The sequence below is a fragment of the Phyllobates terribilis genome, unplaced genomic scaffold (genome assembly GCF_046119375.1).
Source record: "Phyllobates terribilis strain yellow unplaced genomic scaffold, ASM4611937v1 Scaffold_3__8_contigs__length_932513732, whole genome shotgun sequence".
Classification (NCBI taxonomy): Eukaryota; Metazoa; Chordata; class Amphibia; order Anura; family Dendrobatidae; genus Phyllobates; species Phyllobates terribilis.
In genome coordinates, this window is record NW_027362763.1 from 289,927,441 (window position 1) to 289,952,228 (window position 24,788).

The 24,788-nt window shown below is 44.2% G+C and overlaps 1 protein-coding gene across 1 annotated transcript in view; it reads right to left on the bottom strand.

Annotated features, from left to right (window-relative positions):
* Positions 1–24,289, bottom strand: part of SLC7A14 (solute carrier family 7 member 14) — a 156,045-nt gene extending 131,756 nt beyond the window's left edge. Inside the window, exon 1 of the mRNA XM_073674880.1 lies at positions 23,947–24,289. The gene's annotated coding sequence lies outside the window, so the exon portion shown is untranslated. The remainder of the gene's footprint in view (positions 1–23,946) is intronic.
* Between the last annotated feature and the right edge of the window lie 499 nt (positions 24,290–24,788).

Here is a 24,788-nt window from a genome sequence, read left to right on the forward strand (position 1 = left end):
CTGAACCTGCACCTAACTCCAACTCGTTGTCTCTGTACTTCTGTTTGTGAGTTTTGTGTCCACTCGCTACTTCATAGTAAGTACCTTGGGTGTATCTGGTTCTGCTTGTCCCTTTTCCCTTCCTCCGTATCTACCTACTGTGTTCTAGCCATCTTCCTGTATTTTCCAGTCTGTTCCATGTGAACAGTGTCCTGTCCTCTCTGCCTGCACCTTCAGCCCTGTTTGGCTCTGCTTGCTCACCGCGCCAGCGGTTTCCCTCTGCTCTGACTTGCCCACCGCTCCGGCGGCTTCTCTCTGCTCTGCCTTGCCCACCGCTCCGGCGGTTTCGCTCTGCTCTGCCTTGTCCACCGCACCTGCGGTTTCGCTCTTCTCTGCCTTGTCCACCGCACCTGCGGTTTCGCTCTGCTCTGCCTTGACCACCGCTCCGGCGGTTCCTCTCCGCTCTGCCTTGTCCACCGCTACGGCGGTTCCGCTCTGCCTTGCCCACCGCACCTGCGGTTTTCGCTCTGCTCTGCTTGCTCACCGCACCGGCGGTTCCTCTCTGCTCTGCCTTGTCCTCCGCTCCGGCGGTTTCGCTTTACTCTGATTGTCTACCGCATCTGCGGCTCTGTTCCTGTCTCCCAGTCTCTACTGGACCCTATCCAGCCTGCGCTCCAACCTGCTAGTACCTCCCTGTCTGCACTCCAGCCGTGCTTGCCAGTGCCCACCTGTCTGCATACCAGCCGTGCTTGCCAGTGCCCACCTGTCTGCATACCAGCCGTGCTTGCCAGTGCCCACCTGTCTGCATACCAGCCGTGCTTACCAGTATCCACCTGTCTGCATACCAGCCGTGCCTGCCAATACCCACCTGCCTGTATGCCAGTCTAACCTGCCTGTTCCTGCATTCCCTAGTGTGGGTCAACAGCTGTGACCGGGGTCTGACCTTGAGTAGCACCTGGTCCCCCTGCTCGGTTCCTCCCTGGTTCACGGAGTCGACTGAGTCGCCGTGCGACCTTGGTCGGATCGGGTTGATACTTAGTTACGCCCCTCCAGGCACTCCTCGGTTCATGGTACAGTGGGATCACTAATCACGCTTACGCCAGTCAGTCCGGGCGCGAGCGTAACACTCTTCAGGTCAGAAAACAGATTTTTAATTGAATTCATGTCTGGGCCTTTACTGGGCCATTCAAAATCTTTGATCTTCAAGTAAAGCCATTCTTTTGTTGATTTGGTGGTATGGTTAGAGTAGTTGATGTGCTGAAATTTGAAATTCCTCTTCATCTTCAGCTTTTCAGCCGAAGCCTGAATGTTTTGTTTCAAAATTGATTGATATTTGGAACTGTTCATAATGCCCTCCACCTTGACTAAATACCCAATTCCAGCTGCTGGAAAACAGCCCCAAAGCATAATGCTGCCTTGATGTAGGATTTGGCAAAACATAGCCGGGTTTGGATGTTTTCTTTGCAGGAAAAGGCTTCTGTTTTGCTACCCTAACTCACAGGGCAGACATATGAAGAATATTGTTGTCACATGCAGAAGACAACCAGCACTTGCCAGCCAGAAATTCTTACAGCTCCTTTAATGCTGCTGTAGGCCTCTTGGCAGCCTCCCGGAGCAGCATTCTTGTCTTTTCATAAATTTTTGAGGGACGTCCAGTTCCAGGTAGTGTCACTGCTGTGCCAAATTTTAGCAATTTATTGATGACACCTTCGCAGTGTACCATGGTGTGTGTATATATATATATATATATATATATATATATATATATATATATATATATATACACAATACAGACCAAAAGTTTGGACACACCTCATTTAAAGATTTTTCAGTATTTTCTTGACTATGAAAATTGTACATTCACACTGAAGGCATCAAAACTATGAATTAACCCATGTGGAATTATATACTTAACAAAAAAGTGTGAAACAAATGAAAATATGTCTTATATTCTAGGTTCTTCAAAGTAGCCACCTTTTGCTTTGATGACTGCTTTGCACACTCTTGGCATTCTCTTGATGAGCTTCAAGAGGTAGTCACTGGAAATGGTCGTCCAACAATCTTGAAGGAGTTCCCAGAGATGCTTAGCACTTGTTGGCCCTTTAGCCTTCACTCTGCGGTCCAGCTCACCCCAATCCATCTCGATTGGATTCAGGTCTGGTAACTGTGGAGGCCAGGTCATCTGGTGTAGCACCCCATCACTCTCCTTCTTGGTCAAATAGCCCTTACACAGCCTGGAGGTGTGTTTGGGGTCATTGTCCTGTTTCCTAGCAGCTATTTTACCATGAAGGCCTGCTGCACAAAGTCTCCTCTTAACAGTTGTTGAAAAGATGTGTCTGCTGCTAGAACTCTATGTGGCATTGACCTGGTCTCTAATCTGAGCTGCTGTTAACCTGCGATTTCTGAGGCTGGTGAGTCGGATAAACTTATCCTCAGAAGCAGAGGTGACTCTTGGTCTTCCTTTCCTGGGGCGGTCCTCATGTGAGCCAGTTTCTTTGTAGCGCTTGATGGTTTTTGCAACTGCACTTGGGGACACTTTCAAAGTTTGCCCAATTTTTCGGACTGACTGACCTTCATTTCTTAAAGTAATGATGGCCACTCGTTTTTCTTTACTTAGCTGCTTTTTTCTTGTCATAATACAAATTCTAACAGTCTATTCAGTAGGACTATCAGATGTGTATCCACCAGACTTCTGCACAACACAACTGATGGTCCCAACCCCATTTATAAGGCAAGAAATCCCACTTATTAAACCTGACAGGGCACACCTGTGAAGTGAAAACCAATTCCGGTGACTACCTCTTGAAGCTCATCAAGAGAATACCACAGTGGTGTGAATAAGTGTTTGCCCCTTCCTGATTTCTTATTCTTTTGCATGCTTGTCACACTTAAATGTTTCAGATTACAAAACAAACTTAAATATTAGACAAAGATAACTCAAGTAAACACAAAATGCAGTTTTTGAATGAAGGTCTTTATTATTAAGATAAAAAGAAATCCAAACCTACAGGGCCCTGTGTGAAAAAGTGATTGCCCCCCCCCCCCGCCTAAAACATAAATTAACTGTTGTTTATCACATCTTTGGGAAGCGGAGTTCATTTTTCCTAGCCACACACAGGCCTGATTACTGCCACACCTGTTCTCAATCAAGAAATCACTTGAAGCTAAGATGTCAGCAGGATTGTGCTTAGTAAACCACATACACTGTCAGGTGGGCACCGTTACACTGAGTAAAATGATACATTTGTTGATGAAATCCATCCAGTGGTTATTTTATTTTCATTCCTAACATAATGAGATGCTCGGGCTTCAGGGCGGCCTTTGGGGAGGGGCAGTAACTGGTGCTTTCATTATGTATTCTTATCTCTGGCTTCTGACAGGTCACTGTGCTTTCAGTGACCTGCCTACTATTTTACATACTGCATGTGTAATTTGTGTGCCAAAGTGAAATTTACATGCCCCAAAATGGCCCATGTGCGGGTGGTGGGGGCCATTTTGCTACATGTAAATTTCTTGATTTCTAGCACGATTACACAGGCAGTATTTAAAATAGTAGGCAGGTCACTGAAATCACAGTGACCCGTCAGAAGCCATACAGTTGAATAAAGAAGCAGAGCACAAGATAAAGCCCCCCCGAAAGGCCCGCCCTGAAGCACGAGCATCTCATTATTTCAGAAATGAAAATAAAGATTAAAAAAGAACCACAGCACGGATTTCATCAACAAAGGTATCATTTTAATCAGTGTAATGACGCTGTGACTGTCATATATCACTGGGGCAGACAGTGTGGTGGTAAAATTTTATAGGAGAGAACAGTGTGGAGACCGTGTATCATAACTGAGACAGTGTGGGGTCATTTTTTGCATAGGGAGCACAGTGAGGGGCAATTATTTATTCAGGGGCACAGCATAGGGCTTATTTAGGGCACAGCGTGGGTGGTTATTCTTATTCAGGAACATTATAATCACACTCTTATTTTTAAGGGCACTGTGCTTGTATGTGCTGCAGAAGAGCGGAGAAGATGGAAGCCTGCAGAGATGAGCTGTGGATGTGAAAAGTCATCATGGATTCAGGCACTTAGATCTAAGGTGCATATACATTGGTCAGTTGCAGTCTTTTAACAATCAGCAGTTGCTTAATAACCTGTTTACAGGATGTGGCGTCACTTTCATGTGCACAGAACGATCGTAAAATGATTGTCTTGTGCACATAGAAAATCATTGTTCACAGCAGCACATGTGTACACAGGACAATGTGTTGCTGAGAATGATGATATATAAGGAGTATTTCACCCCCAAAATGCCAATTATTCTGCATACACATTTATATAGGGGACATAGCCCAGGCATATAAAGTTTTAACTTAACTTATTATGTTATTTTTTATATGAAAATAAGGGCGTTTCTGTGCCCCCTTGGTGTGGCCTATGCCTTGGTGCACCGTTACACCCTCCTATTTACATATATTTGCATATCCATTGTTATATAATTCACAGAGGTACTTTGGTGAGAGTAAGTGCTGTCTAAAATAAACAGAGCCTTGAGTGTCAGTGTGAACACTCACACAGTGAGTCTGCAGGCACGTTCTTATGCCTGGTTGAAGCCTGGTTTTGGCTGAGGAGGAAGGGCGTTGAAGTGAACAGATGGCACATCACAAAGCGTTGTCCCCCTCCTTACTGAAGCACATTGCTCACTACTTCCAGGTGCACCAAATGGCAGCCGCAGACAGACACGATCCAGGCGACAGAACACACCCACAGCCACATTATGTGCACACCCGAATTCCTACAGTGGGCGTGTGCAAGGGCAGGCAGGTGAACTGATGTTAGACTGTGGTCGCTCTTACCAACGGATCACTATCAAGACAAGGGACTGGCTTTAAAGGGAACCTGTCAGCAGGTTTTCCCCATATAAAGTACGGCCAGCACCTATAACCCTCTGTTACAGCATTCTGGTATGACGCATATATGTCCTCAACCTCCTATGCAAGGCACAAAAAATAGCTTTTATTATACCCACAGACGGCGTGGTCCAGTCTGATGGGCTTCTCTGGTCTTGATCCGGCACCTCCTCTCTTCTTACAATCAACCTCCTCTTTCCCTGCTTCGTGTGAATGATGCATTGTACATCATCATCCCGTTGTACGCCATTGCACTCCTGCGCAGTCGCACCTCTCTCTGCCCTGCATGCGCCGTCTTTACCTATGTGTCATCAGCGCTCTTTTGCTTTTCCTGGCTCATGCACACTACAGTACTTTGCCCTGGCATAGCAGAGAGAAGTGCGCCTGAGCAGGAGCGTGATTGGAGGACACCATGATGATAGGACAATGGACGCATCATCCACATAAAGCAGGGAAGGAGGACGATGATTGTAAGAAGAGAAGAGACGCTGGATCAAGATCAGAGAAGCCCATCGGACCAGACTGCTCTGTCTGAGGGTATAATAAAAGCTTTTTTATTGACACCGGAAAATCCTCACAGCAAGCAGTGTGTGCACTAGGAGGATTCACAACTCTGCAGTTTTAAACCGGGCAACTCCTTTATTTCTCCTTTAATAAAGCTGGAAAGTTATCCCCTATCTGCAAGTGGTTGGATACCCAGCATTTCCAAAAACTAGAGCAGAGGTCAATCAACTGCACTACCTCTCAATTCATTCTTATTGGGAGTGCCGGAGATTATGGAGCACAACATTCTGCTGATCTTTGGCGTTTCCATGAGAATGAATGGAGCAGTAGTGCAGATGCCTCTGCTCCATTCAACTAGGGCTCTTGAGATCTCTGGTTCTCAGGATCGGTGGGAAACACGGCGGTTGGACTCCTAATAATCTGAAAATAATTCCATATCCCGCGGATAGGGAATAACTTTCAAACTTGAAATATCAGCTTACAATTGTATTTAGGACTGACCTGACACTACAATTGATTGCTCTATTCAACTGGGCAATGTATTCATGTACTGATGGAGGTTTTGATGTTTTACTGCACTGACAGAGGTTCTGGTGATGTATTACTGTACTGACTTGTTATGGTGATGTATTACTGTACTGACGGAGGTTCTGGTGATGTATTACTGCACTGACAGAGGTTCTGGTGATGTTTTACTGCACTGACGGATGTTCTGGTGATGTTTTACTGCACTGACGGAGGTTCTGGTGAAGTTTTACTGTACTGACAGAGGTTCTGGTGATGTTTTACTGCACTGACGGAGGTTCTGGTGAAGTTTTACTGTACTGACGGAGATTCTGGTGATGTATTACTGCACTGACGGAGGTTCTGGTGAAGTTTTACTGTACTGACGGAGGTTCTGGTGATGTATTACTGCACTGACGGAGGTTCTGGTGAAGTTTTACTGTACTGACGGAGATTCTGGTGATGTATTACTGCACTGACGGAGGTTCTGGTGAAGTTTTACTGTACTGACGGAGGTTCTGGTGATGTATTACTGCACTGACGGAGGTTCTGGTGATGTATTACTGCACTGACAGAGGTTCTGGTGATGTTTTACTGCACTGACAGAGGTTCTGGTGATGTTTTACTGCACTGACGGAGGTTCTGGTGAAGTTTTACTGTACTGACGGAGGTTCTGGTGATGTATTACTGCACTGACGAAGATTCTGGTGATGTATTACTGCACTGACGGAGGTTCTGGTGATGGATTATTGCACTGACTGTGGTTGTGGTGATGTATTACTGTACTGATGGTGGTTCTGGTGATATAGTCATGTAAATGTTGTAATCTTTAATTTATGAGACATGATACTAAAACATTTATAAGGTCAGTGTGTGCTAGACTAAAAATACAACTGTCTGAATGTGCGTAATCTGAACAAGAAATTGACTAAAGCCCCCATACACTATAGACAGCTGTCTAATCATTTGGCCGGCAGCTATATTGCCCGGCTCTCCCATATACAGGATTGCTCACCCTGCCGAGCGTTCTTGTGTTCTCTCTCAGAGCCGTTGTTAGGCTATGTGCCCACGATGCAGAAATGCTCAGGATTTTTTCCTGAGCGCTTCTGCATCTCCCTGGCAGAAAGAAACACATGCGGATTGTACATGCGTTTTCCTGCCAGGGACATGCGGAAATGGAGCGTTATTCACTGACATTTCCGCATGTGGACTGACAAGCGCTTTCCAAGCGATTAGCATCACTTGGAAAGTGCTTGTGACAACTAGGTCACACTATATAAATCCATGCAAACAGCATGGATTTATATAGTGTGACCCGAGAGAGTGGAAAAAATAAAAAAATAAATGTATACTTACCCTCCGATGGCCCGCGCTGTCTTGTTTCGCTCGGTCCCGGCTGCCGGCAGCGATGAATTGAAAGACCTGCCGACGTCAGCGTCGCGTGACCCGTCACATGACTCGGACGTCAGCGCAGGTCCTTCAATTCACTGCAAAGTGCCGGGAAGCAAGCAGGAGCGCAGCGCGGGCCGACAGAAGGTAAGTATACATTTATTTTTTATTTTATTCTTTTTTTTACAGATTTTTTAATGGTACCTGGGTGTGGATGAGACTCTCCTCTCATCTACACCCGGGTACCATCCGCACATTAGAATGCTTGGATTACGCATCTACATATACAGTGATGGCGGCGGAGACCCAGCACTTCCGCAAAATAATTGGTAGTGCTGCGTTTTTTTCCGCAATGATAATCCGCAGCGGAAATTTCCGCAGCATGTGCACAGCACATGCGGATTATCATTGGGGAACATTGCTGCCCTTCTACCATGCGTTTTTAATGCGTTTCCGCAGCTGCAAAAACGCTGCGGAAACGCATTAAAAACGCATCGTGGGCACACAGCCTTAGATATCTCTAGCAGCAGATTATCACTTAGAGAACAAAAGTATCTATAGTCTGAAATCAGACATGCTGGATTGTTATCTCCCCTGACAATCATCAGTCAGAGCCACCCATTCACAATTGAAAAAAGCCTGTAAGGGGCTGAAATGTCTTGTGTAGTTTCCCTACATGTGGAATAAATGAATGGATTGAACACACGTGAGCGGCTCGCGACCCTTTCTCTGAGCTAAATGTGGCTCGTGACCCTCTCCCAGAGCTAAATGTGGCTCACTACCCTCTCTGAGCTGAATGTGGCTCATGATCCTCTCTCAGAGCTAAATCTGGCTCGCTACCCTCTCTGAGCTGAATGTGGCTCGCGACCCTCTCTCAGAGCTAAATGTGGCTCGCAACCCCCTCTCAGAGCTGAATGTGGCTCTGAATGTGGCTCGCGATCCTCTCTCAGAGCTGAATGTGGCTCGCTACCCTCTCTCAGAGCTAAGTGTGGCTTGTGATCCTCTCTTAGATTTGAATGTGGCTCGCTACCCTCTCTCAGAGCTGAATGTGGCTCGCTACCCTCTCTCAGAGCTGAATGTGGCTCGCTACCCTCTCTCAGAGCTGAATGTGGCTCGCTACCCTCTCTCTGAGCTGAATGTGGCTCGCTACCCTCTCTCTGAGCTGAATGTGGCTCGCTACCGTCTCTCTGAGCTGAATGTGGCTCGCGACTCTCTTTCATAGCTGAATGTGGCTCTCAAGGTCAGAAAGGTTGGGGACCATTGCTGTATTGCATTAATTGTTTCATAGTGGATGATTGGAAACAGGGCCTCTAGAGGAGAACATGGTCCAAAATATGACACTTCGTCAACCATGATGCACTTTTTTATGCTTCATCCACAATATAAAGCATTTGTGTAAACTGTATATAAAAATATGAATGAATCCCACTGAAATGTCTGGTAGGCACATTTGGAATCTAAATTATAAAGATTTCAAATATGTTCATGTCCACTGGCCCTTGCGTCTGTTTTTTTTTCAAGTATTTTATCAATGTATTGTGGTGCACGACAATATTTTTAGGAATTAAAACTCATTTGTAGAAATATGTTCTTGTAATGCACTAATATGTATTTTTGGACTGGGAAATATGTTTTTTTTCAGTTTCTTAGTCTTAAATCATACACACAATGGTATCAATAAATAAATGGTGATGTAAGAAATAAATTTTGCCACATTCACAATTTCAAAGGGGCTCAGTTACCTATTCTTTATTGCCTATTCTTTATTGCAACCATCTGCCATCAGTCACTGTGTGAATGCATCATTGTACTCCCAGGTAAAATGTTCAATGACAACAGCATCACTCATTCCTAAATTAGGGTTGACCAAATGCAATGACTACACATCTACATTTCTATCACGGAGATGATAAAATCGCAGGTGCAATGTATTTACCTTTCTACATCAACTCACAAAAAACACATCCAGTGTTTACCCAGGTAGACAATATCTGTTCCATTACTTCTGTCATGTTTAACAAGTGAACACAATGAGGTTAAAGGGGATTAATACAATTAGGCCTATGTGTAATTGTGCTCTAATGAAATAAGGTCACCCTGGCTTCTGGGTCATGCAAGTGTCCCTGTTTATTCTGCAAGCATCTGTTACCTGCACTCCTCATAGCAAGGCTATTGCAAAACAAAAAAAGGAAAACTGAAATCTGTGTCACACAACCTGCTGCTGGAGGAGGGTGAATACATCTACCTGATGTGGATTTCACAAGCCAATTTGCAATTTTCTACACGGGTAGATTTTGTATTATTGAGGGTAGAAATTTCCGCCTTGTTAAAAAACAAATAGTGAGTTAATCTGTCGACTGTACTCACTAATATATAAAATAGAATGAAGAGAACTCAGCTTCTTGGGAAAGTAAAACATATCACATGAGCCAATAACGTATGAAACCTCTTTTGCAATACTTAATATAGTTTCCTTAGGCTATGTTCCACCACTAGTAGACTAGAGCAGCCTTCTGTCAATCTGCCCATTAAAAACAAATGAATCCTATTGTCAATGGGATCATAGCCTCTATTATTCTGTTTCCACCATTGCCCCCGCTGGAATAAGAGCTTTTCGGCCTGAAATGTTACCCAAAAATAAACTATTACCTATTACAAGTAGTAATTTCTGATTTTTGGACTCATGTCTAATCATCTGGATAAAAAAACATAGACCCTACTAGGATGTATGGTGTATATTCCATATATGCCTAAGGGGTTCAAGGTGTTATTTCTACAATACCAACAGTTAAAGGGGTTGTCCAGAACTTTAACACTGATGTCCTATCCATAGGATAGGGCATCAATGTCTGATCTATGGGGATGCGACACTTGGCACTGCCACTGATCAGCTGTTCCCTGTGTCGGCGGTGGCCAGGACTGCTCAGTTACGGAGCTGCACAGCTCTGTTGACAGAATGGTGGCCGCAGCTGGGTACTGCTCATTCACCCCCTATTGATTCGAAGAGGTGGAAGATGTGCAGTATCCGGCCTCAGCCACTATATAATCGACAGAGCTGTGCTGAACTGGGAACAGCTGATCAGCAGGGGTGGCGGGGGTGTTGCACTGCCACCGATCAGACATCATCAATGTCAAAGTAACGGAAAAACCCTTTAAACTTGGGGACAATACGGCTGTCTGAACGAGGCCTAACTTAGATATGTGTAATAAATGCTATTATGTTATCTTCAGGTAACTTCTAATGTTTGGCATTTTATCCACACATCAATTATTGGCATAACTACCACTGTAGCAGCTGTGGCAGCCTCTACAGGGCATGTCGTCTCACAAGGGCTTAGCAGTCCGGCCTGGCACAGAAAGACCTTTTCTTCTCATGCTGAACCATTAGAACAGGCAGGCTGGCTACTAATGACATCAGACAGACAGGTATCAGTAAATTGAGCCAGGAAGGCTCTATGTGTGCTCCTCAGTGACGTCATTAGGAACCATCCAGCAGTCCTGTGCTTATTGCAAACAAGGCTCAGAGGAGCAGCTAAGGGCATTATTTTGGTTAATTGCCCATACAAATAGTGTGGCAGTACCCTGGCCAGAGCCCTTATAGAAGTAGAAGCCAGAGATTAAAAAAAAAAAAAAAATCATCAGTCCAGGATGACTGCTTCCCTACCCTACACTATCAACCATTATTGTCTACTCCTTATTCAACATACTCCCAATCTCCTATGCCCAGGTCACCTGCTTCTCCTCCATAACTACTGATGACCCCATCTCCTACTTACCACTTTAATTTATCATTAAACCCAAGAGTAACCGTTTTTTTTTTCTGACCCATAGGGGAACAGGAGAATTCTCCGGTGGCCCCTGCGCAGGAGTAGTCACTTTGTCACTTACCCCAACATGAGCAGTAGTTGGCCCAATACATTTGATTTACCATGTATAGATAAAAGCAGAATATTATCATTCAACAAACTAGCTAACGTACAATTATATAGAAGCTTAGGTAAACGTTAATATTTGCATGTGGCTAATTAGTGGGTCCCCAGAATTAATGTTATTGGTGGGCCCTTGGTACCCCAGCGCAACACTCTGGGTTGGAGGGGTGCAAATGTTTGCTCTTTGACCTAGACTTTTTAATTAGGCCCTTCCATTCATTTATTGCTGTGTGAGCATTAGTACCTCACTGTTTATTTAAAACCTCTCCTGATCAATATCACATATTTCATTATATGATATGAAAGGCAAAGGAAAGGTCACAGCTTGAGGCCTTGTGGAATTCACTAGAAATGGAAACCGTGACTAAAGAAGAATCTCAAATTACAGTCTAAGTTCAGAACAGATGATAGAGATCATAGAACTGCTGAGTAGGAGCTGTCTCCAGAAAAGTAGCAAGCGCTAGTCAATAGACTGTGAAAAGATGTGTATTTGCAAAAAAAAAAAAAAAAAATAATGAATATATATATATATATATATATATATATATATATATATATATATATATGGGAAAATAAGTATTTGATATACTGATGATTTTGCAAGTTTTCCCACCAACAAAGAATGGAGAGGTCTGTAATTTTTATCATGGGTACACTTCAACTGTGAGAGACAGAATCTTAAAAAAAAAACAGAAAATTACATTGTACGATTTTTACATAATTCATTTGCATTTTATTAGATGAAATAAGTATTTGATTCAATAGAAAAACAGAACTTAATATCTGGTACAGAAGCCTTTGTTTGCAATTACAGAGGTCAGACGTTTCCTGTAGTTCTTGACCAAGTTTGCACACACTGCAGCAGGGATTTTGGACCACTTGTCCATATAAATCTTCTCCAGATCTTTCAGTTTTCGGGGCTGTCGCTGGGCAACATTGAGTTACAGCTCCCTCCAAAGATTTTCTATTGGGTTCAGGTCTGGAGACTGGCTAGGCCACTCCAGGACCTTGAAATGCTTCTTAAGGAGCCACTCCTTAGTTCCCTTGCTGTGTGTTTCAGGTCATTGTCATGCTGGAAGACTCAGCCACGACCCATCTTCAATGCTTTTACTGAAGGTAGGAGGATGTTGGCCAAAATCTCGAGATACATGACCCCATGCATGCTTCCTTCAATACGGTGCAGTCATCCTGTCCCCTTTGCAGAAAAGCACCCCCAGAGTATGATGTTTCCCCCACCATGCTTCACGGTTGGGATGGTGTTCTTGGGGTTGTACTCATCCTTCTTCTTCCTCCAAACACGGCGAGTGGAGCTGATACCAAAAAGTTCTATTTTGGTCTATTCTGACCAAATGACCTTCTCCCGTGCCTCCTCTGAATCATCCAGATGGTCATTGGAGAACTTCAAACGAACCTGGAAGTGTGCTGGCATGAGCAGGTGGACTTTGCGTCCCCTGCAGGACATGATGTTGTAGTCCATGTAATCCATGACGTTGTAGTGTGTTACTAACGGTAATGCTTAAGACTGTAGCCCCAGCTCTCTTCAGGTCACTGACCAAGCCCTCCTGTGCAGCTCTGGGCTGATTCCTGACCTTTCTCAGAATCATCTTTACCCCACGAGGCGAGATCTTGCATGGAGGCCCAGACTGAGGAAGATTGACAGCCATCTTGTGTTTCTTCCATTTTCTAATAATTGTGCCGACAGTTGTTGCATTCTCAACAAGCTGATTGCCTACTGTCCTGTAGCCTATCCAAGCCTTGTGCAGGGCTACAATTTTGTCCCTGGAGCCTTAGTCAGTTCTTTGGCCCTGGCCATGGTGGAGAGGTTGGAGTGTGATTGATTGCATGGACAGGTGTCTTTTATACAGGTAACGAGTGCAAACAGGTGCAATTAATACAGGTAATGAGTGAAGAGAAGGAGGGCTTCTTAAAGAAAAACTAACAGGTCTGTGAGAGCCAGAATTCTAGCTGGTTGGTAGGTGATCAAATACGCATTTCATGCAATAAAATGCAATTTAAATTATGTAAAAATCATACAATACTCTCACAGGTGAACAATAAAAATTACAAACCTCTCCATTCTTTGTAGGTGGGAAAACTTGCAAAATTGGCAGTGTATCCAATACTTATTTTCCCTACTATAAAAATATATGCACTACCATTCAAAAGTTTGGGGTCATTTAGAAATTTCATTATTTCTGAAAGAAAAGCACATTTTTTTCAATGAAGCTAACATTAAATGAATCAGAAATACACTCTATACATTGTTAATGTGGTAAATGACTATTCTAGCTGCAAACGTCTTGTTTTTATTGCAATATCTACATAGGTGTATAGAGGCCCATTTCCAACAACCACCACTCCAGTGTTTTAATGGTACATTGTGTTTGCTAACTGTGTAAGAAGGCTAATGGATGTTTAGAAAACCCTAGAAAACCCTTGCACAAGTATGTTAGCCCAGCTGAAAACGGTTTGGTTGATTTGAGAAGCTATAAAATTGACCTTCCTTTGAGCTAGTTGAGAATCTGGAGCATTACATTTGTTTGTTCTATGAAACTCTCAAAATGGCCAGAAAAAGAGAACTTTCATGTGAAACTCAACAGTCTATACTTGTTCTTAGAAATGAAGGCTATTCCATGGAAGAAATTGCCAAGAAACTGAAGATTTCCTACATGGGTATGTACCTCTCCCTTCAGAGGAGAGCACAAACAGGCTCTAACCAGAGTAGAAAGAGAAGTGGGAGGCCATGCTGCACAACTGAGCAACAAGACAAGTACATCAGAGTCTCTAGTTTGAGAAATCGATGCCTCACAGCTCCTCAACTGGCAGCTTCATTAAATAGTACACACAAAATGCCAGTGTCAACGTCTACAGTGAAGAGGCGACTCCGGGATGCTGGCCTTCAGGGCAAAGTGGCAAAGAAAAAGCCATATCTGAGACTGGCTAATAAAAGGAAAAGATTAATATGGGCAAAAGAACACAGACATTGGACAGAGGAAGATTGGAAAAAAAGTTTTATGGACAGACGAATCAAAGTTTGAGGTGTTTGGATCACACAGAAGAACATTTGTGAGACACAGAACAACTGAAAAGATGCTGGAAGAGTGCCTGTCGCCATCTGTCAAGCATGGTGGAGGTAATGTGATGGTCTGGGGTTGCTTTGGTGCTGGTAAAGTGGGAGATTTGTACAAGGTAAATGAGATTTTGGATAAGGAAGGCTATCACTCCATTTGCAACGCCATGCCATACCCTGTGGACAGCGCTTGATTGGAGCCAATTTCATCCTACAACAGGACAATGACCCAAAGCACACCTCCAAATTATGCAAGAACTATTTAGGGAAGAAGCAGGCAGCTGGTATTCTATCTGTAATGGAGTGACCAGCACAGTCACCAGATCTCACCCCATTGAGCTGTTGTGGGAGCAGCTTGACCGTATGGTACACAAACAGTGCCCATCAAGCCAATCCAACTTGTGCGAGGGGCTTCAGGAAGCATGGAGGGAAATTTCTCAAGATTACCTCAGCAAATTAACAGCTAGAATGCCAAAGATCTGCAATGCTGTAATTGCTGCAAAAGGAGCATTCTTTGACGAAAGCAAAGTTTGAAGGAGAAAATTATTCTTTCTAATAAAAATCATTATTTCTAACCTTGTCAATGTCTGGACTATATTTTCTATTCAATTTGCAACTCATTTGATAAATAAAAGTATGAGTTTTCATGGAAAACACAAAATTGTCTGGGTGACCCCAAACTTTTGAACGGTAGTATATATATATATATATATATATATATATATATATATAAAATGCATTACATTTTCATCTGTAATAGTGCACCATGCTATTTCTGGAGTGTGGGTACACCCCTTCATACTGTGTAATATATGATGAGGGAACTGGCTGATAGAATGCCAATACAATCAGTAATGAGAGGAGAACTACAGTATGTGCAGTACATGTAGCAATCGAAGACACAAGATAGAATAATAGATAAATAGGCAGATGGGACAATAGCTATTTGTTAATGAAATCCCCAATACTGTACACTACCAATAGCTTCCTGTGCTTTCCTGGGTCAAGTGGGAGTACAGCGCCCATTGATTTGTATGGGGTCGTCTGCTTCCTCTTTGTTGTTTATTTTTATAAGGAAAAAAAAAGTCTGCAGACAAAACTTTTTTTCTAGTAAAAAAATAAACAACAAACAGAAAGCAGAAGGACTCCATATAAATCAGTGGGGCCCCTCAGCTTCTGTTTGACACAGGAATGAACAGGATGCTAATTCCATTTATCTGTTCTGTTTGTCTGTTATAAACTGAACAGACAAACAGAAGTATTATGCGGACATATGAACAGAGCCTAAGGCTGTGTGCCCTTTATGCGTTTTTTAAGCGTTTCCACAGCGGCAATTCCACTGCAGAAACGCTTAAAAAACGCTTGGTAGAAGGTCTGCCATGTTCCCCAATGATAATCCGCATGTGCTGTGCACACGCTGCTGAAATTTCCACTGCGGGTTATCATTGCGGAAGAATCCACAGCACTAACAATTATTTTGCGTAATCGCGGCGTTTTCGCCGCCAGTGACTTGCATTGAATCGCATAATATTCGCATCACTACATGTGCAGATGCGGATATCATGCGGTTCAATGTGCGGATGGTACCCGGGTTTGGAGAAGAGGAGACTCTCCTCCAGACCCAGGTACCATAGTACCTGGAGAAAAAAAGAATTTAAAATAAAAAATATACATTATACTTACCTTCTGATGGCCCTCGGTCTCCATAGCGATCTGTCCTGGCTTGCCGGCAGCTCGCGATGGTCTAAAAGGACCTGCCATGACGTCATTTAGTCATGTGACGGGTAATGCAACCGCTGACATTGGCGGTCCTTTTACAGAACCGCGAGACACCGGGAAGACCGGACGGATCGCTATGGAGACCGAGGGCCATCAGAAGGTAAGTATAATATTTATTTTTTATTTTTTACCATTCTTTTACGGTCACACTATATAAATCCATGCCGTTTGCATGGATTTATATAGTGTGACCAAGTTGTCAAGCACTTTCCAAGTGATGCTAAAATCGCTTGGAAAGCGCTTGACAACCCGCATGAGAAATCGCATGTGAAGAACGCTTCAATTGTTCCTGGCAGGAAAAACGCATGTAAAATCTGCACGCGTTTTTTCTGCCAGGGAGATGGAGAAACGCTCAGGAAAAATCTGTAGAGGGAATCTCCATCATAAGTAGTACATGACTCTGTAGGCATAGATTGGTGCCACAGACTATTTCTATCAAGTAAGTCTCACTGTCTATATATACAGTATATCACAAAAGTGAGTACACCCCCCTCCATTTTTGTAAATATTTGATTATATGTTTTCATGGGACAATACTTAGGATATGACACTTTGATACAATGTAAAGTAGTCAGAGTACAGCAAGTATTACAGTGTAAATTTGGTGTACCCTCTAAATCAGAGGTCCCCAACCGCCGGTCCGCGGACCAGGACCGGGCCGTTGGGGTTTTTCAGCCGGTCCGCGGCACCGCCACAGACAATCACTAAACCTTGACAGTGTGCTCTGGTCTGCGGTGGCTCAGAGCACACTGTGTGGGGTGGATGCTGCCCGCTGTTATAGACTCCCGCAGGGTAGACCTGTAGAGGACCTGTGATGACATCAAGGTACATAACTATGATGTCACCACAGGTCCTGAAGCAGGATGAAGCAGGGGTGGAACTACCGCCCGTGCAGCCGGTTCATTGAACGGTGGCCCCGAGGGAGAGGGGGCCCCTCCAGCCTCCAGCAGGGCCACCATCAGGGCATGACTGCCCTGACTCCAGTATGGGGCCCGGCCGGTAGGAGCTCCCTCGGAGCCCCCCTCTTGTGCGTCTCTCTCCTCATGGGGCCCCCGGCCCCATGCAAAGCGCCGGGTCCAGGACATCTCATAATTCCTCTGACTTCCGGTCATGTGACGGCGCCGTCACATGACCGGAAGGCAGGAGAACCTGGTGTCAGCGATTTGGACGAGCGCCAGGATTCTGCAGGGATCGCATGGGGGTAAGTATAACAAGTTTTATTTTTTTTTAAATACAATTAACTAGGAGTGGGGGGAATGGGAGATGCACATGGGGGGAGGGGAGAGATGAGAGATGCACATGGGGGAGGGGAGAGATGAGAGATCCACATGGGGGGGAGGGGAGAGATGAGAGATGCACATGGGGGGGAGAGGAGAGATGAGAGATGCACATGGGGGGGAGAGATGAGAGATGCACATGGGGGAGGGGAGAGATGAGAGATGCACATGGGGGAGGGGAGAGATGAGAGATGCACATGGGGGGAGGGGAGAGATGAGAGATGCACATGGGGGGAGGGGAGAGATGAGAGATGCACATGGGGGGCAGGGGAGAGATGCACATGGGGGGGAGATATGAGAGATGCACATGGGGGGGAGGGGAGAGATGAGAGATGCACATGGGGGAGGGGAGAGATGAGAGATGCACATGGGGGGAGGGGAGAGATGCACGGGGGGGTGAGAGATGCATGGGGGGGATGAGAGATGCACGGGGGGGATGAGAGATGCACGGGGGGATGAGAGATGCACAGGGGGGATGAGAGATGCACGGGGGGATGAGAGATGCACAGGGGGGATGAGAGATGCACGGAGGGGATGAGAGATGCACGGGGGGTGGATGAGAGATGCACGGGGAGGTGAGAGATGCACGGAGGGGGATGAGAGATGCACGGAGGGGGATGAGAGATGCACGGGGGGTGAGCTGCACATGGGGGGGTGAGAGATGCACATGGGGGGGGTTATGTTTACATAACTTTGTTGCCTTATGAAGGGCGGGGGGGGGCCCCAAAAAATTTCTTGCACAGGGGCCCACTACAGTCTGTGTCCACCCCTGGGATGAAGTAAATGCAGCTGAACAGCAGCTGTCAGGACAGCTGCCCTGTCCTGCTGCAGGGCGTGATGGGGCCTCAGTGATGCGGCTCCTGGCACAGCACATTATGTGGGGCTCCTGGCATAGCTCCTGGTGGGGACCTGGTCTACACTATATGATAAGTATGCACTAAACTCCAAATCCCTCCATTACCCCGCCCCCATATGACCAAAGCCCCGCCCACCCCACCCCCTCCTTGCTGGGCCATGGAAAAATGATCTTGCTTCAAGCCGGTCCCTGGTGCAAAAAAGGTTGGGGACCACTGCTCTAAATAACTCAATACACAGTCATTAATGTTAAAACCACTGGCAACATAAGTGACTACACCCCTAAGTGAAAATGGCCAAATTGTGCCCAATTAGCCATTTTCCCTCCCTGGTGTCATGTGACTCATTAGTGTTACAAGGTCTCAGGTGTGAATGGGGAGCAGGCATGTTACATTTGGTGTTATCGCTCTCACGCTCTCTCATACTGGTCACTGGAAGTTTAATATGTCACCTCATGGCAAAGAACTCTCTGAGGATCTGAAATAAAGAATTGTTGCTCTACATAAAGATGGCCTAGGCTATAAGAAGATGGCCAAAACCCTGAAACTGAGCTGCAGCACGGTGGGCAAGACCATACAGCGGAATAACAAGACAGGTTCTACTCAGAACTGCCTCGCCATGGTCGCCCAAAGAAGTTGAGTGCATGGGATCAGCGTCATAGCCAGAGGTCGTATTTTTAAAATAGGTATATGAGTACGGCCTCCATTGCTGAATAGGTTAAAGGGGTGGCGGTCAACCTGTCAGTGCTCACACCATATGCGGCACACTGCATCACATAGGTCTGTATGGCTGTCATCCCAGAAGGAAGCCTCTTCTAAAAGTGATGCACAAGAAAGCCCACAAACAGTTTGCTGAAGACAAGCAGACTATGGACATGGATTACTAAAACCATTTCATGTGGTCTGATGAGACCAAAATAAACTTATTTGGTTCAGATGGTGTCAAGTGTGTGTGGTGGTATCCAGGTGAGGAGTACAAAGACAAGTGTGTCTTGCCTACAGTCAAGCATGGTGGTGGGAGTGTCATGGTTTGGGGCTGCATGAGTGCAGCTGGCTGTGGGGAGCTACAATTCATTAAGGGAACCATGAATGCCAACATGAACTGTGACATACTGAAGCAGAGCATGATCCCCTCCCTTTAGAAACTGGGCCACAGGGCAGTATTCCAACATGAAAACGACCCCAAACACACCTCCAAGACGACCACTGCCTTGCTAAAGAAACTGATGGAAAAGGTACTGGATTGGCCAAGCATGTCTCCAGACCTAAACTCTATTGAGCATCAGTGGGGCATCCTCAAATGAAAGGTGGAGGACAGCAAAATCTCTTAACATTCACCAGCTCTGTAATGTCGTCATGGAGGAGTGCAAGAGGATTCCAGTGGCAACCTATGAAGCTCTAGTGAACTCCAGTAAGGCAGTGCTTGACAATAATGGTGGCTACACAAAAAATGTAGACTTTGGGCACAATTTTGCCATTTTCACTTAGGGGTGTATTCACTTTTGTTGCCAGCAGTTTAGACATTAATGGCTGTGAGCTGAGTTATTTAGAGAGCATACCAAATTTTCACTGTTCTACAAGCTGTACACTGACTACTTTACATTGTATCAAAGCGTCATATCTTCAGTGTTGTCAAATGAAAAGATATAATAAAATAATTACAAAAATGTGAGGGGTGTACTCACTTTTGTGAAATACTGTGTATATGTTATTATTATTTATTATTCTAGTGCCATTTATTCCATTGCACTTTACATGTGAAAAGGGGTATACATAATAAAAACAAGTATAATAATCTTAGACAATAGAAGTCACCGACTGGTACAGGAGGAGAGAGGACCCTGGTGAACACAGATTTTCCCAGACTTTCTGCCTCTAGCTCCTCAGCAACCTCTACCCATAATCGTTTTAGTAGTAACTTCCATCTCCTATCTCAGTAATGTAATAATCTGTCTTCACTGAATACAAATTTTACCCATAAACTGAAAAGTTTGAGAATGAATGATCAGTTGTGGCAGAGAAAGAAGCTTATTACTCTGATAAGATATATTACAAAGTTGCTTATTTTTAAGTGTTCTATTGATTTATGAAATAAAAATTAAAATATGGGTTACTCTTTAAGATTCAATTAATTTTGATAATGATTGATGATTAATGATTCACTAATGATGATAAATAAACACTTGAAAATGGCTACATTTCAGTAGCAGGAATTGTGTTCTCAGATCTTCATGTTTTCTAAATATTTTCTTTGTTAGGTGTGCAAATCGCTGTTTTGCATATTCAATCACTCAATGGTGCGAAAATATTACTTACAATATAGACTTTTGTAGTCTAATGTACACACGTATTCAATATGTTCAAAATCCGCAGCAAATTCTAATAATTGAATCGTCTGCATTATCAAAGTGTGTGAAGGAACCCTTAATAAGATTTTTCCAGTTTCTATGGATTCAGGGACGTGAGAAAGTGTTCCATGTGTCTTAGGCAATGTCTCTTCGTTCCTATGGTTTCTGCCACTTTTATCAGCAGGATTCGCACATAATACAACAATATTCTTGCTGTCAAAATGATGGAAACCTTGATGGAACCTGACAAGCCTGAATATACAGGAATACAATTGATTGGTCATGACACCAGTGCACACAGAACCTGAAATAAAAACTTTGGCAACAATTTCCTCTATATTATACTCCTAGACTGACCGTCATTATAATGCCCGTCCCTCTTCAAGTGGTGAGTCATGCTGCAGCCTTTCTCATTCATTCACAAATCCATTAAGTAATGAAGTTAGAAACTTCTAGACAGAAAAGTCAGTGCAAAAAAATATGTCTGCTGAGCTCAGAAAAGAAGACGTAAAAATTTCATAAAGTCAGAATATGTGATTACTTATAGGAAGAATAGAAAAAGCACAAGGTTCACTAAGTCTTATATTATTTCCTTTTTTACTTTCAACTTGATAATAGAATTTAACAAATCGATTCAGTGGTCCAGTGGTCAGTGGTCAAGTCAGGAGTCCATGGCCCCGGATAGGAGCTCTGAAGACCTCCTCGTACCTGCCAGCTTCACCGGACCCTCTTCTGATTAGTTGGCATGGTGCGATATCATGTTTGCGTCACGCCACAACTACATTGTGCTAGACCTATAAATCAGTAGAGGTGTCTGGCAGATAGGAGGAGGTTTGCAGGGCTCTCACCCGGCATCCATGGATGACTGACATGACCGCTGGACTAGGGTCCTGCGTATGGTTTCGCACACATTAATAGGTATCTTTTTCCCAGGCAGGTTTAAATTGACTTACTTCTGATTTTCCAACTATATCTGCTAGAAGTTTGATCCAAGCATATATTACTCTTTCAGTAAAATAAGTTATAGAGAAAGGTTAGAGTTGTACTTTAATTCACAATACTCAAAATTATCAAGAGATGATTGCATTGAAGAAGTCTACCATTTTCAGAAAGATAGGAGCCTACACCGTGATTATACCCCTTTAATACGGCTCAGAGATTTCTATATCTTGAAAACCCTCAGCACTCTTCCCCTGTGTTTGGAGTGGCCAAACTTCTGGATAGTAGCATTGCGCCACAAACGTCTTTTGTTGGACTACCCCTTAAATCAACAAGTTATCCCCCAACCACTCTATTTTCAACATATTTTTTAGTGTAGTAAAATCAATGAGAATTTAGCATCAAATTATAGCTTCACTGATGAAATATATTGGCCTACAACATTTCAATATAAAAATGCTACATTTAATGGAGGTTAATAAGAAGTGTGAAAGTTAGGCCACGTTCACACATTCAGTATTTGGTCAGTAGTTTACATCAGTATTTGTAAGCCAAAATCAGGAGGGGAACAATCAGAAAAAGTATAATAGAAACAGGTCACCACTTCTGCATTTATCACCCACTCCTGGTTCTGGCTTACAAATACTGAGGTAAAATACTGACCAAATACTGAAGGTGTGAACGTGGCTTCAGCATGGAAAACATATACCAAAGCTTCTGGATGAGTAACTGTCGGCCGAGACCCCCTAATTCCAGCCATTACTGGCTTTTAATGATTCCATAATGTTTTCCACTAGAACTAGTGCATGTCTGGGTTACCTGCAAGACTGATGAATGCATCAGTAAAGGCAAGAGTGAAAAAATATGTCATTGACAAAATATCCAAAATTACTTTATTCTACATGAAATTATTGAACATTTAATCACAGAAATGCTGATTACTAGAGAGCATTATATGTGCACAAATGCAAGTCTAGCCAACCGATACGGCACCAGTTCTCTAAGACAGATAAACTCATCACGTCAAACTGAGATCATTTTTGTTAAATGACAAACAGGAAGCATTTTATTAAAAGATTACTGATACAGAACAAAAAGTAACAAAAGCCTCTGACGCTTTCTTTTCGGTTAATATGGGCATTCGTCCAGCCGCAGATACAGACATAGTGAACAAAACATTTGGCTCTATAGAAAGGAAGTGCTGGAAATTCAGGACCTCGGAGAGCTCCAGAAACCGCCCTGAAACCCTATAAATACAGCCTGGCTAATCAAACACCAAACCCCCCCCTCCCCCCAGACATAAGCGTGTTGGGCAATCATAGTATCCTACAAATCGCTCTCATGTCAAACAAAATTAACCCCCTCTGGCAGAAAGCACTTTGCCTTGTCATTTAAGTCTACAGCTTAATAACCACTTCTGCGCCACATGGGGAAAGGTCTATTCAGTAAAAAGAAAAAAAAGGAAACCGGAGTCAGGAAATAATCACTTAATACTGGTTTGGATCTAGTGGTCTATAGTGCAATTACCCTGTAGTCACCAAAGTGTGTAAAGTGAGCAATTAAGTGGTATATTGTATGTAATGATGGTATGTAATGGTACATACTGCGGAGCGTCTCCTGGCACCTGTTACTTGGAGATGATGCGATTGGCATAGAAGAAATCTGAACACCATCCCAGTGGCAAAACTAATGGCTTCCGCCAATTTTTCCTTTAATATTTCATTTCTACCAATATAATCATATTTATGACAGTGATGAATTATAAATGAACTACCTGATAGATAATCCCTTTTAAGTATCATATCATACATTCATCTGTCTTGGGGCCAGCAACCTGTGGCACTCCAGCTGTTGTGAAGCTACAATTCCCAGGATGCTGTGACTGCCTGTTATTATCAGGGCATGTTGGGAGTTGTAGTTCAGGGCTAGCAGGAGAGCTGCAGGATCTATCTGTATGGTAGGAATATGTAATCTCTTAATGATAGACGACTACTCTCCATTTATAGAATATAGGTCACTGTTAGTAAAGACCATGTCCCAGAATGACATCACATGTTGTCCCCTGAGCCCAGGCTCCTCTGCCCCTGTCATCATCTCTGGATCACCATTGCAGAGCCATTTGTTCCTGCTTGCACTGAGACATTGATCCTCCCAGTGTGGGTTTCTGCTGGTGGCCATCTGACCCCAGGTAGGTTACACTTTCCTTTCACATGCCATATGTGGGGGAGGGGAGAAGGCGCTTGGGACTTGCAGAACTGTAAGTAAACAGCACACACTGTAAGTAAACGCCCTACAGTCCTTATTATTGCCTGGATCCTGGATGCACAGACATGCCACAGCCAGGGTCCAGCACCATGTACAGTAGTAGCAGCTGTCACACTGCAGGCAGCATTGCCAGGGAAAGCAGAGGCTACATGACGGGCTGATAGCACAGACAGTACTGCGGGGAGAACAGCGCATTCCCCGTCCACTCACCGGAGCAGGCACCAGCAGGCAGCGCCGGGCATCAGCAGGCAGCGCCGGGCATCAGCAGGCAGCGCCGGGGTCCATCGCTTTCCTCCAGTCTGGGGATGAGGCAGCAGAGCAGTGGGCGGAGCCTGCAGCACGTACAGAAGGCTCCTGAATCATTCACACTCAACCTGCACCACGTGACCAACCCCATATGCATAATGCATCAGCACGGTGCCCAGAGAGGGCGGGCATGTCTGCTGCTGCCATGTGTCTGTGGCATTACAGCATGCTAAGCCCACCACTGTCTATTCAGCAGAAGTACAAAGTCTCTAATTTTATAATCAGAGGTGTGTGTGTTAAGGCTATGTGCCCACGATGCAGAAATGCTGCTGATTTTTTCCGCTTCTCCCTGGCAGGAAAAACGCATGCGGATTTTACATGCTTTTTTCCCGCCAGGTAGAAGCGTTTGTCAAGCGTTGTTCACATGCATTTCTGCATGCGGGTTATCAAGCACTTTACAAGCGATTTTAGCATCACTTGGAAAAGTGCTTGACAACTTGGTCACACTATATAAATCCATGCAAACGGCATGGATTTATATACTGTGACCAAGTTAATAGTTAAAAAAAAAGAATAAAATGGTAAAAAATAAAGATTATACTTACCTTCTGATGGCCCCCGGTCTTTTCTCCACTGCGTCCGGTCTCTTGTACGGTCCGCACTGGTGTAAAAGGACCTTTCATGACGTCATTTAGTCATGTGACAGGTCACACAACTGCTGACGTCAGCGGTCGCGTGACCTGTCACATGACTAAATGACGTCATGGAAGGTCCTTTTAGACCATCGCAAAATTAATGAACATGTT